The sequence below is a fragment of the Takifugu flavidus genome, chromosome 21 (assembly GCF_003711565.1).
Source record: "Takifugu flavidus isolate HTHZ2018 chromosome 21, ASM371156v2, whole genome shotgun sequence".
NCBI lineage: Eukaryota > Metazoa > Chordata > Actinopteri > Tetraodontiformes > Tetraodontidae > Takifugu > Takifugu flavidus.
The window spans coordinates 2,084,744-2,097,154 of NC_079540.1; the positions used below are offsets into that span (position 1 = coordinate 2,084,744).

At 44.1% G+C, this 12,411-nt stretch overlaps 1 long non-coding RNA gene across 3 annotated transcripts; it reads left to right on the forward strand.

Moving 5' to 3' along the window:
- The first annotated feature begins 67 nt into the window (after positions 1-67).
- LOC130518203 (uncharacterized) lies at positions 68-11,396 on the forward strand. Of its 3 annotated transcripts, none has more exons than XR_008947960.1 (4): positions 68-765; positions 2,029-8,821; positions 8,907-9,000; positions 11,010-11,396. It is a non-coding gene; the product is annotated as an uncharacterized LOC130518203 (long non-coding RNA). The 3 variants fall into 3 exon arrangements; XR_008947961.1 differs by having other exon boundaries at positions 2,029-2,097; positions 2,250-9,000; XR_008947959.1 differs by having other exon boundaries at positions 2,029-9,000.
- Positions 11,397-12,411: the final 1,015 nt, after the last annotated feature.

Here is a 12,411-nt window from a genome sequence, read left to right on the forward strand (position 1 = left end):
ATTGTTCGCCGCGGTGGCGCTCGTTGGAACGTGACGCGTAAAGTGCGCGTCGCCGCGATTTGCCAAACGGGATTAGACAGGTGTCTGGAAAAGTTTGCGAGTATTGTTTGCCAACGGAGGAGGTTTTAATGAGCTCTGGATTAAAACAAGTCTGCTAAATATTCGTTCCCTCCTAAATTAAAGCAAAAATACTCCACAAACTGGAACACGCAGGCTGATTGTGTCGATTTTAATAAACAGCGTAAAGTCTAAAACTAATCTGATAGCTGCGCACAGAGGATATATTCGTTTTAATAAACCCAAATTTTGCCCGGATCTCAGCTGCACTTGTGCCGACTGCCTCCAGCCAGCGTGCGGATCAGTTTTTCAGTCGGACTGAAAGTTTGCTCAGACGGGGATCTTTTCGGTGACCTCCTGAGCGGGACAAAGCAGGCTGCAGATCGATTCGTTACACCTTTTTAGTGAGCCTTCTGGTGAAGGGGAGGGGCTCTGCATGCACAAGAGGCTCCATTAATAGCTGCTCCATCCGAACTATTATCCACCCATAAAGTGTGCATATAGGACACACAACAATGTTGCCTCAAATCAGGCGAGAACCTTCTTTACTGCTCAGGAGAGCATTGGAGGAGGGACAAAAGGAGAATTTGGGTGACGTTGATTCCGAAAATGAGAGCCTTCGTCGGACTTTAGGACACCGTTCAGCGTCCCCGTCGGGCTTCGACTGCGTCTACACGATGGATTACAAACTTTGTGCCACCTTATCTGGTGAGTCCCCGCATTTACTTATTTTTTCTCGGCTGGAAAAAGTCGCTTTTACGCGCCCCCAGAAAAGACCGGCGCGTTTTCGGGCGCGGCATTTTAAACCCGCGGCGCAGACTGAGCAGAAAAGGTGCGTGAGGTCGCCTGATACGCGTTAAAGGAAACAGCAAGTACCGCCCCAACATCTGTCGATCCCCGTCCGTCAGAGCGGCCTGCCCGCTGATTGATGGAACCCACTTACGTCACCGATACTTCCGAATCCTGCGTCTGCAGCCAGACGGAAGAGTTGTTCTTCACCACCAGGAACGGGCATCACGAAAACGTGCTGAAAGCACAAGATCCCCATTTCTTCAAACACATTTTGTGTATTCTATATTATATTTTTAGTGTTCGTGGGTTGGTAGAAGACACGCACGACGCGCTGAAGGGGAAGTGATTCGGTCTTAAGGTCTCATTAAAATGACTTCAGCGTCTGTTAGAAAGTCTAATAGAAGATTCTGGCAGGAATCCTAATGTTTGGATCTTTAGGTCCGCGAGTAGAGTCGCTTCTCTCTGAAGGCTGAGCGGCCTCAGCACAGCCGAGGAGCCGGTGCAGGGTCTGATCCCGGGCCAGCAGGGGGGGACATGCACAGCACCGGCAGATCAGCGCGCACACACACACATTACGGTACTCCATTAGTCTCTGTTAATACTGTATTCATTTTCCCTAAGAACTACAAAAATCTACCAAAAAAACGAAGAAATTCTTTCTTTCTTTCTTTCTTTCTTTCTTTCTTTCTTTCTTTCTTTCTTTCTTTCTTTCTTTCTTTCTTTCTTTCTTTCTTTCTTTCTTTCCATAATTCCTATCTCTATATGTCAGAAATGCCAACAATCAGTCATAGATTAACAAAGAAAGGGATGACTCCATAAAAGTCACTTATTTTTATTAAATCTAAACTTTGCAGCCATGTTTATTCTATTTCTTATGTCATAACTGATCAGGATGCTTCCATCATAATATGGTTAATGTTCAAGGACTTGCCATCGCAGCACAAAGATCCCGACCGCCTCTGGGGCAGATGCGCTCCGTGTCCGTGTGCACAGGCAACATCTCCCCCGCCACCTTCAGCTTGTCGCCCCTCTCCCGTGCAACAGCGGCAGCGCCGCGCTGACACGCCGTCCTGTTTTCCTCGTCGTTCTGTGATGCGTGTGAGAACATCCATGTCGACGTCCAGAGTGTTTACAGATGTTTTTCTTAACTTTTCTTGGTTTTTCTTTATTTCTTTGCAGGGTCGACATCACAATCTGGGGAGAGTTCTTAACTCATCTTAACTGGATGATGGTGCAGTGTCAGCAGAGGTGAGGGACTTTATTGCACATGTCACAAATATCCTTCTCATTTCATTTGCTAAATATTCTAACTGTGATTATTTATATTTTCTATGGTTTACATATAATTATTGGAATGTGTGTGCCACTAATACTCATTTATACATTGCACATTAATGTAGCTGGATAAATTCAATAGTGGGACACAATTACAAATGTATAAAATGTTGCCTCGTGCGTGACTCAGCTGTAATACAATACTGGAAATTTCAAATTCCTGTTGAAACCCAGAAAACATTGTAAAATCCCAATAGAAGCTCTTAAAATGAATAAAACGGATTTGATGGCAGCCTCATAATTGTGTTTTGTTGAAATCCATGAGACAACTTTCTACATTAACCTTCCAAATATCCTCTGACACTAGCATGTAGCTATTGCATTAGCTTCCGTCCTCTTTCCTGCTCTCTTCAGGTGTCAGATCAGGCACATTTATCCAGATTTAATACTCAAAAATGAGCAGAAAACTGGCATCAGTGCAGTTTTCTGCCCCGCAAAAATACCCAGATCACACAACATCGATTCATATAACACAACAGCTGATAATAGTCACAAATGCACATGAGCTGCAGCCCAGACCTCTCTCGAGGGTCTGTGGTGTTTCCTCTACCATCGGTCGCGTTGGATTCTGCCACAGACTCCTGAACTTGTCTGCAAGTTCACATCTGGCGCGACGAGAGCTCCCAGCTTATGACGGCACCCCCCTTCGAGTAATCTTCAATCGATGATGGCTGCTATCGGATTCTAATCGACAGCCTGAATATAAGAATATATAATAAAGAATTAATAAAGGCCGGGCTCTAACTTTGACACGAGCTCCATCTCCACATCTATCAGATAAGGCTGCATAATTAAAATGCCAAGTGAGCTCGGAAGGAGCGGGAAAATGGCTTTTCCCACGTTTTAAAGAGATTTACTTTTCCGTGACGTGTTTAATGTGCGGACTTTTTCGAAAAAGGTACGTTGCTGTACTTCTGACAATGCAATTAAAGCTTTGTATTCCCCGACGCATTATTTTAGAGCGGCGAGACAGAGCGGAGGAAGCGGCGTGGGCTTGTTTATATGGACCACGTAGAGCAGAACGTGGAGCATCAGGGAGCGTCTCCTCGGTCTAAACACGAGACGGAGCCCGAAAAAAATCCCCCACCAGCTCGAACGTGACACATTTCACGTTTCCAAATACCAACCCGGCTGACACGCGCGTGCCGCCTGCCCTCTCCTCTTTTGCTTTGCCTTTTGTTTTCTTTGACACGTGCCCTCCAATTAGCATTTTTCAGCCATTACGGAGGAAAGAGAGGCAGTTTGTCTCATCAAGATCCCCAATTTTTAGATTTATTTTTATACTTCCATCGACATTCTTGAGCCTCCTGTTGAAAATGTAGCAATAATCATCGAATGGGAAACGTTCATAGTTCAGACAGTCGCAGTATTTTCCTCGATGCTAACAGGATCTTCACATCACAATTACCAGGAGCTTCATCTGGCGTTCGCCAGTTGTTGTCAGAATGAATTTGGAGCAATTAAAAAGTCTCAAATTTCCCTTTTTTCATGAGCGCGCCCAAGCCGTGAGGGTTATTTCCTTTGTCTGCGACATCCTGTAATCAGTTCAACATTTTCATTTTGCGAACGTTTCCATCACTTAATCACAGAAACGCGTTTCCAGGCGCACTTAACCGCGAGGACTTTGCCAGTTCTGGCGATTAATTGCGCGTCCCTGGAAGATGGTGTGCAAAATCTGTCTCAAAAGAGGTCCGGGGAGACTTCAGTGGCTCCTGCGACAGCGTCAAATTCCTAATCTTCTGCTTTTGTTCTAAATACACCCCCTCTCTCCCCCTCCCTTCCTCCACCACCACCTAAATCTGCAACTCTTAAATTGCCCAGATCTGCTGCAGGAAAAATCTGTCAGCGCCGCTGGTGTGCCGCGCAATAAAGGCGAAAACGCTTTTTAAAAAGGTGCTTCGGTGACATTAAAATGACTTGTGTGCACAGCGCATGTCTGTCTGTGCAGTTTGAGGCGTATATTTATGAATAGGAACCTTTAATTAGGGCCTGTGTTTCCTCCCTAGTCACATTGAGGGATGGTCCTCACCGACATTCATTAATGATAATCACCAAGAGCGATGGCGTAGCTACAGGCCACGTCTCCGGGGACCCAACACTTGAAAAGAAGCATTAAATTACACAGAGGGACTCTTTAATTGCAAAAAGGAAAATATATAGCCATCATTGTTAAATATGATCTTCTGTAAGCCTTTACTGGTTCAAGGATTTGTCTTTATCCTCAGACTTCCAAAGGAATCTCTCGGCAGATTTCTGCCATCGTTTTACCCTTTTTATCCCGAGCCCAAGCACAAATATTTGACGTGTTTGGAAAATTGCATTTTGCTGTAAATTCTGTTTTTGACGAGCTGCATTTCGAGGTTTTCGTGCCTTCTTCAGGAAAAATGCGAGGGAGGTGTAAACCAAGGTAACCAAATTTAACTTGACTGTTAGCGAAACCTAAATCTGACAGAAGCGTGTGCACGCCTGGGTCATAAAGGTCACCTTCACTAGGTTCTGTTCTTTTTTTCAGCCATTTTTGGACCATTTCAGAGGAAATCAAAGTTAATTAAAGTAAAAAGCAGTTTTAACTGATATTATTACTTGCGTCATCTGTAAATTATGTTTAAACTTTCACTTTAGTACCATTTCTTGCCGTATGTCTGAAATTTTGCTAGACAATTAGGGCCAAATGATATAAATTCATTGAAAAAGCAAAATAAAATGCACGAAAATTACTCATCACAATAATTTGTGTTTAGATGAAAGATCAGCACTTGTAAAAGTAAAACTCCCCTCTAAACACCCGCATGACCTCATCTTGTCTGTTAAACTTCCCACACTCTGGTTTATTGCAGATTATAATTCCAAATTTATAGCAGCATGCAACTGGGATAAATGGGAGTAGGAGGGCCACATTTGAAGAGACCACCCAACGAGAAGCTATTATCTAGTGCTGAGCAATAATCTGTCCAATTATGATTTACAAAGTAAGCAAAGATGTCAAGTGTAAAAGAATTTTCGGCCAAATGTTTCAAATTGAGTTGGTCTCTTAAAGAAAACCTCAATATTTGTCATTTAAAACTCTTTAGATTAAGCAAAGCCTTCTGCATCGCTCATCCTTAATGCCGACACACTGTTGCAAAAATTAGACGCAAATCTAAGGAAACAAGTTGCTTCCGTCAATCTTTGAGTGGTGTAACTGGGCTCACTGGCCGTGATCTCACTGTGTTCATTAATCTGTGTTGTGGCTGCAGCAGTGTTGGTTCGAATCCAGGTCATGGCAGCCTGTTTGTGGCTTAAACCTTGGCCCTTCCTCCAGGGTCTCCACTTTCTCCCTCAAAATAGCTGTTATTATATTTATTTCATCCCAATTAAACAGCAGTAATAATGTTTATAGACCATTCATTTCAACAACTACTGTCTATGATGGTTGGAATCAAAGCTAAAACTGAGCCAACTTAAATGGACCCTCTGTCCTGCTAACACATTTGGACATATACATGGTGAAATCAATTTAAAAATCACTTTAAAATATGATCCATTGGGAATTGGGATCTGCCCTGAGCAGATCACGCAGACAGGAAGTGGCTGAATAGATCCCATCATAAATCTGATCAAATTTCAAAATAAGACAAAAAGACAAAGAGAAAAAAACCCAAACAAAGCAAAGCATTCATTTGCTCTTCAAATTAAAAAAAGGGGGTTGATAAAAGGTCAAATACGAAACTTTGGAGTCAAAAAAAAGAAAATACTTGATGCTGTTGGCAGTGGATTGGACAGCAGAGCAAGTTCTCAGAGCTTCCCTCTCTTCTTTCATCGGTTATCCTCCCTTTCCTTCCTTACTTCCTCTCCACCTTGGAACCAAACCCAGAACTGTAACTCGGCCCCACGTCTATTTTTATATATTATTTGGGAGAGAGGGACTTCGCGGAGGTGAGAGTGGGCATGCTGGGATAGAAGGAGGGTTAGGGGCGGGGTCACGATGCTCCATTAATCAAAAAGAATGACACCCGTGTCGTCCCTGACAACCATCCTGACTGCTCCCCTCCTCCTTCATCCCACTCAAACAGGACAACTTTAGTGATGAGGAGGGTGAAGTCAGGGGAGGCGGCGCAGGGGGTTTTATTAATCAAGTGTCTCAGATTAATTGTTATGAAGTGTCACCTATAAATTCTCCATTTGGATTTAATAATCTTGGAGGTAGACTTAACAATCTCTGTCGTGATTTGAGTTTTATTGAAGAGTCTGTAGAGGGAGGGCGGCGGCGGCGGCGTGCGTGTGTGTGGGGGGGAGGGGTGTGTGTGTGCAGTGACACAAATAGCTTCTCAGCGGACAGTCCCTCTCAGCATGACAGTTATGAAATACAATTATCAGCAAGATCTGCTTAAGAATTCATCAACTGCACCTCTGCCTTCCAAGGAGAGGAGGTGAAAAAAAACCTCCTACACAACGAGCAAAGTCTTCAGTGGGGGGGCTTCTCGCAACCATCACTTCGGTTTGTGTTCGACACCCCGTTAAAAACAGCGAAGGCACGCGCGTTGCTTTGAGAGGCCCCACGCGTGACGTCTCCTGAAAAATCAGGAAGCAATCAGGGAATATGGTAAATGACAAATGCAAATCAGGGAGCGAGCGAGGAGCTTGTCTGAGACGTATCGCCCGTTGGTTTGCATCAGGGTCAGTAATAGCTGTTAATCTCCCCCCGCGCAGTGAAAATATACTGTCACCCAATCGTGCAAACACCCCGTCGGCTCTCGCATGCAACCGAATCATAAAACGCAAACGGTTTCAATCAATTGTCATCTAATTGCAGTCATATGTAGTGAAAGGAACAAAGGACGGCCACAGTGTAGGTTGACAGTATGCATGAAATTAGCATAGTTTTGCATATTGCAATGACATTAATGTTAGTTTTATTGGAGGCTTATGTTGTATATATGTGCTCGCTCGCGCACGTGGGGATTTGCACTAGAAAGGACGCAGAAAGCAGCGCGTGGTTGTTGTGGAATCGGTTCCCGCCACCAACGATGCTAATTTCTGGCTGCCAATGCACCGCGTGCGATTGTACCTGTGGACATTTTTGTCTTTGCAAGCTGTTCAGTTAAGAAAAATAATCACCTCAGGCGCCACAAACCATCTCAGGAAAAGGTAACATCATTTATTTATTTATTTATTTATTCTGGAAACGCTTGTTAAACATGTGCTTTTAACCACACGTTCACCTCCAGCAGATATGGCTGTGATCAACGGCAGGAGCCGGATGGGCTGTAAACGTTTTAACCATGGTCCCGCATCAGGCAGCGGCTCGGACCATCCCTCACCGGCGCCCCAGCTCCTGCTTTAATCCCAGCCCATCTTCCTCCATCGGTAATTGCAGATGTCTGCTGGTGATGGGCGGCTTCTGAGGGGCTCCTTTTGGTTTGAAGCCCGTCTGTTTCTGCCGGCCGCGATCGCTAATTCAATGAGATGGTGGAGAAATGTTCAAATAATGTTGTGACACAGGGGCACCGCAGGGGGCCGCACTGCCGGCAACCCCTCGCTGTATTTACACACAGTATAATGTGATTAAGTCAAGAGGAGGGGAGCCAAGGACTGCATCACATATGTTAATTCTTTGACTTCCATGAGCTGAACGATGACTTTAAGAGGAAAGTGTAACACTTCATTAACTGCGCTTTTGATTCTTAAATCACGCTTGGCTTTTGAGTGAAAGGAAAATAGTTCATTTGAGTTGTGTGTTTTGACATTTCTGTAAATTCCGCCACACTTTAAAGACGTAACGTCAGATAAGCAAATTACTTTAAACCATATCTGCTTAAATCAACAGCAATTTGGGGTGTTTATGTCCATTTTCACTCTATTCATGTAAAAATATTACACATTTCTTCATGAAAATCAATAAAATGCTGACAATGAAGGCTTTATAATCTCCTGCGATGGTGAAAATATGATGCGACCCATTTTAAAAGGGATTAAAGGTGACAGACACAAATTCTTATTACAGAAATGGTTCATTTTCTTTTAGAACATTGGTCATATTTACGGAGTAACCGCATCATTGCTTCGGCCTCCGACCCAGAAAGCACCGCCGAATAACTTGCCACGATCTGTCTGGGAAAAGTTGGTGGTATTAACGTTGTCACGGCAACAACCTGCTTCCGCCATGACAGGAGCGACGGAGGAATCGTGATCACTGTTAATGCACCTACTGAGTAACGGTATGACACTTATTGTACTGATTTAAAAAAAAGATTGCCAATCCGCCCCTCCTTCCCCCTCCCACCCCTCCCTTCCTCTCTGGCTCCCTCTGTTCATTGCATCTGCCCCTGTGGTCAAGGACACCCGTATCAGTGGACGCCAGGGGAGGCCACATCCATCAGAGCACCATGGGTAATGGAATCAACCGGTGACAATGATCATCAGCACCGCAAACAATGGCCCATAAACATCCTGTGACAAGTGGTCAAATGTGGGGTGGGGGGCTGGGGGATGGTGTATGTGTGTGTGTGTGTGTTCATATGTGTCCTCGGGTGTGAGTTGTTCGGACAGAGGGAGGCGGTAACGCGAGGTGAAGCGGCGCCGCAGAGAAATAGCAAGGAAGATATCTCCCCCGGGGATGATGCAGCGGGCTGCTTCTGAAAACAAACATCTCCCCTGGGTCAGAGTTCCAACATGCCTGGACTCACTTTCAGAGTTCAATTCCTTTTCCCACATTACCGTCTATTATCGCTCTCTTTCAACAGTCTCCACGGACAACCTGAGATGGCCGTAAGTCACACCGTACGATCCCACAGTGATCAGGACGCTCCTCAGTTGTTATCGTTCACAAGTAGCCCAGTAAGCATCCTCATGGGCATCAGGGTTGAGCGGTGCAACACAGAACCTTCACACAAGAATCCCCCACCCCCACAAACACACACACGCACACACACACAGCTGATATGATATAATAATAAGCATATAATGCTTTTCTTAATGGGTATGTGGGCCATCTCTTTCATACAGCTGAGGTTATGATCACACACACACACACACACACACACACACACACACACACACACACACACACACACACACACACACAACCAATTAGAGAACAGTTGAACACAACCACTGACTACATTTTTCCTACTCTTTAAACTCAGCGTTGTTGCTAGCTGTCCGAAGTGTGTCTTGCAAGCTAGTAATGCACACATGCACGTCCGCGCGCACACACCTACACACACACATGCACAGACTTTAATTAGCCATCATTTGTCTCAGCTTTCCCTCTTTCCCACTGTTTATCGAAACATCAGCTTTGACATCGACCAATTAGTGCAATGAAATAGTTTAAACCTCTAGAACAGTTGAAACAATACGAATAGGGAACGATGTTTGCAGAGGGTTCAAGGACTGGTGTGTGCGTTTGCGTGTGCGTGTGTGTCTGTATGTTTTGAGTTAAAAGGAATATCTTCCTTTGTACTCAAACAAAGAAGCATAGGAAGGACCGACAAAGCACAACACACATTTGCTAAACACATTTTATGTTTTCATCTATTGTTCCTTCAGTGTTATTTGTAATTTTATGGCCACACGGTTGTTTTCACATAAAATATGATAGCATCGTAAGCGAGGGTTGAAATGTTCTGTTTTTTGCCGATTGGGGGATAAATAAACCTGCGACTGGTGTCACCACATTAACAATGCAGTAGTCCGGGGCAACAGCGGGACGATCGCTGCTGCAGCCTTTTAATAATTGTCTCCAGATTCCAAATGAATAATCAGCCAACCTTCAGTGGAAGTACTCTTTGCCGTTGACTTGTGTAAAAAAAAAAAAAGAAAAATGCAGCTGAGAAGATATCATTAACAGTCTCTCCAAATTGAAACAGTCATCAAGAGCGCCTTTAAACATCTCCGGGAGCTTTTTGTTGAGTGCAAATGACATCTCGCTCATTTTGCTGGTGGCTACATGACTGATGTGCCGAATAAGAAAGTCCGTTTTGACGCTTTTGAAGGCTGCCGGTTTGAAGTATATGATTCTGAAGTGCCAGCATATGCTTAGCGAGATAAGTCATTTGACACACAGACATCACAGCCTGCAAATCTTTCGTCTGGCTGCCTGGAGTGTCCGTGCTGGCCGCCTTTTCAAGAACACTTTACAACTGTCACAACTGACTGTCAGCACGCAAATGACGCACGCAAATGAGCTCGTCACAGATTAAGACAGCTGTCATATAAAAAAATAGAAATTCATCTGCACTAAAAATACCACTAATGTTATTTTTTTTTAACGTTGGGCAATTTGAAAATTAATTTGCTATTTAAGAACCAAAGAAACCCCCCATGTATGAGTTGGTTTTATTCATAAGAGTAATTAAATTAAGTGCTCATCCTCAGGAGAGAAGCTAGATTTGAAGCCGGGATCATTGAAAGCAGCACGGCAATAACAGCTGACACGACAGCGTAGCTCCTCCTGATGCTTTGAATAAGATGGAAATACAACCACATGGGCACAACGGTGACACGGCGTGTGCGTGCTTACACGTAAACACCATAAGGAGGAAGAGGAGGAAGAGGTCAGCGCGGCAGAGGAAGTCACAGACATCGTGGCACTTCTTTGGCAGCGTCACGCCGGTGTATCTGCCATCTCACACACACCCTCGTCTTTGTACATTTGCGTGCCATTTACAGACATCATACCTTACCAGCCCCACCAAATCCCTGAGCCCGACCTTCACTTATAACCAATTCTAACCTCAACCTCAAACCATTTGCTAATAAAATAAAGCTTTTGGCACTCAATATGTAGCAAATATAAGAAAAGACACACGTTACATGAGTTTCTGTCCTCCCTGTTTCCATAGGAAGATTCTGAAGATTCCGATGGAGAAGTCCATCACAGCAGCACTGTCTCATCCCGAATCACATCTTATTACAGAAGTTACCACTGCCTGTCTGATCCTGCAGCTGGAATTTTTTCCTACATGCGTTTGCTTTAAGACATAATGGATGAAACATTTGTGATGGAACTAAGAATAGCCGCCCCACTAAACAGCGTTATCAGGTGAAATATCTGCTGTTACAAGCTCACAGCGAGGGATGTTTGCACTGGAGCAGCAGAACACACGACGCCCAGCTGAGGTCGAGACGTCAGGGTCACAGCTGCTGCCATCAGCGATCACCCTGAACAAACTTGACACACTTTTCTGTGACGAGCATCTGTGAGTCAAATAAAATCCGCTCTGTTACAACATTGTTAATAACATGACTTGTTTCTGTGACACTCACACCATGAATATTGCATTAAACACATCAGACACAACAGCTGAGCTAGATCAGTTAACACTGGGCTCGTGTTAACAGTTGTCAGTTAAGATAACTTCATACTTTGTTAGCTAACAGCAGTAATCAGATTATGGGCAATATCTTATTCCACTTTCTTCTGCAAAAAAATCATAAAATCGTAAGTGACATAGTAGCAACATGAGAGTAAGACAAATGTTAACAATCAAGGCAGCCCGCAGATGAAAGTTGACCAAGAGCCACTTGTGGCCCCTCTCCTCCGCTTGAGTCTAACATCGCTACTTTATGTCACTAAGGGATCCAATAAGCTGTCAAACAGGTTTCCTGATGAGCACATTTCTGAAGGGCATTTAAACATGTCAAATTGGAGCATTGCAATCATGAGATCATTCCACTGCTGAGAAAAGCTTGAGGAAAAATGATAAGCGGAACATTAACTCCCCCGTCAAGTTACTGAGACCTCCTTCGTTCTAAGTGAATATATGAAACAACACCTCATTTAAACGCACGTCAAATATTGTACGCAGTGATGTACGCCAGCTTGTTGTAGCCACGCAGATGGTTGACGGTTCGGATCTGAGGCCTGTTTTTGTACAGCCTGACCTCCTCAGAATCAAGTGGTGGGCAGACTGGGAACAGCCTGAGTTTATCGCGCCAGCTGATTCGTGGGTGTGAAATCCAGCTGGTGCGAGATATGAGAAACATACACCCAGGAAACAGAACAATCATAAATATAAACAACGAGCGGTAAGTAGCGCGAATAGAGCAAACGAGACTAATCTTTTTAATTCATGGTTTAAGATGTTCTTTAATTGACATGATGCAGTTCCCGAATGTTCCTCCAATTTAAAACTGGCAAATGAGTACTTGAACATTATTAGGGGCATATGAGGGGGTGGACATCGCATCAATTTTTTAAGGTCCTGTCGATTTAAAGTCCTATTAACATATGCCGGTCTTAAT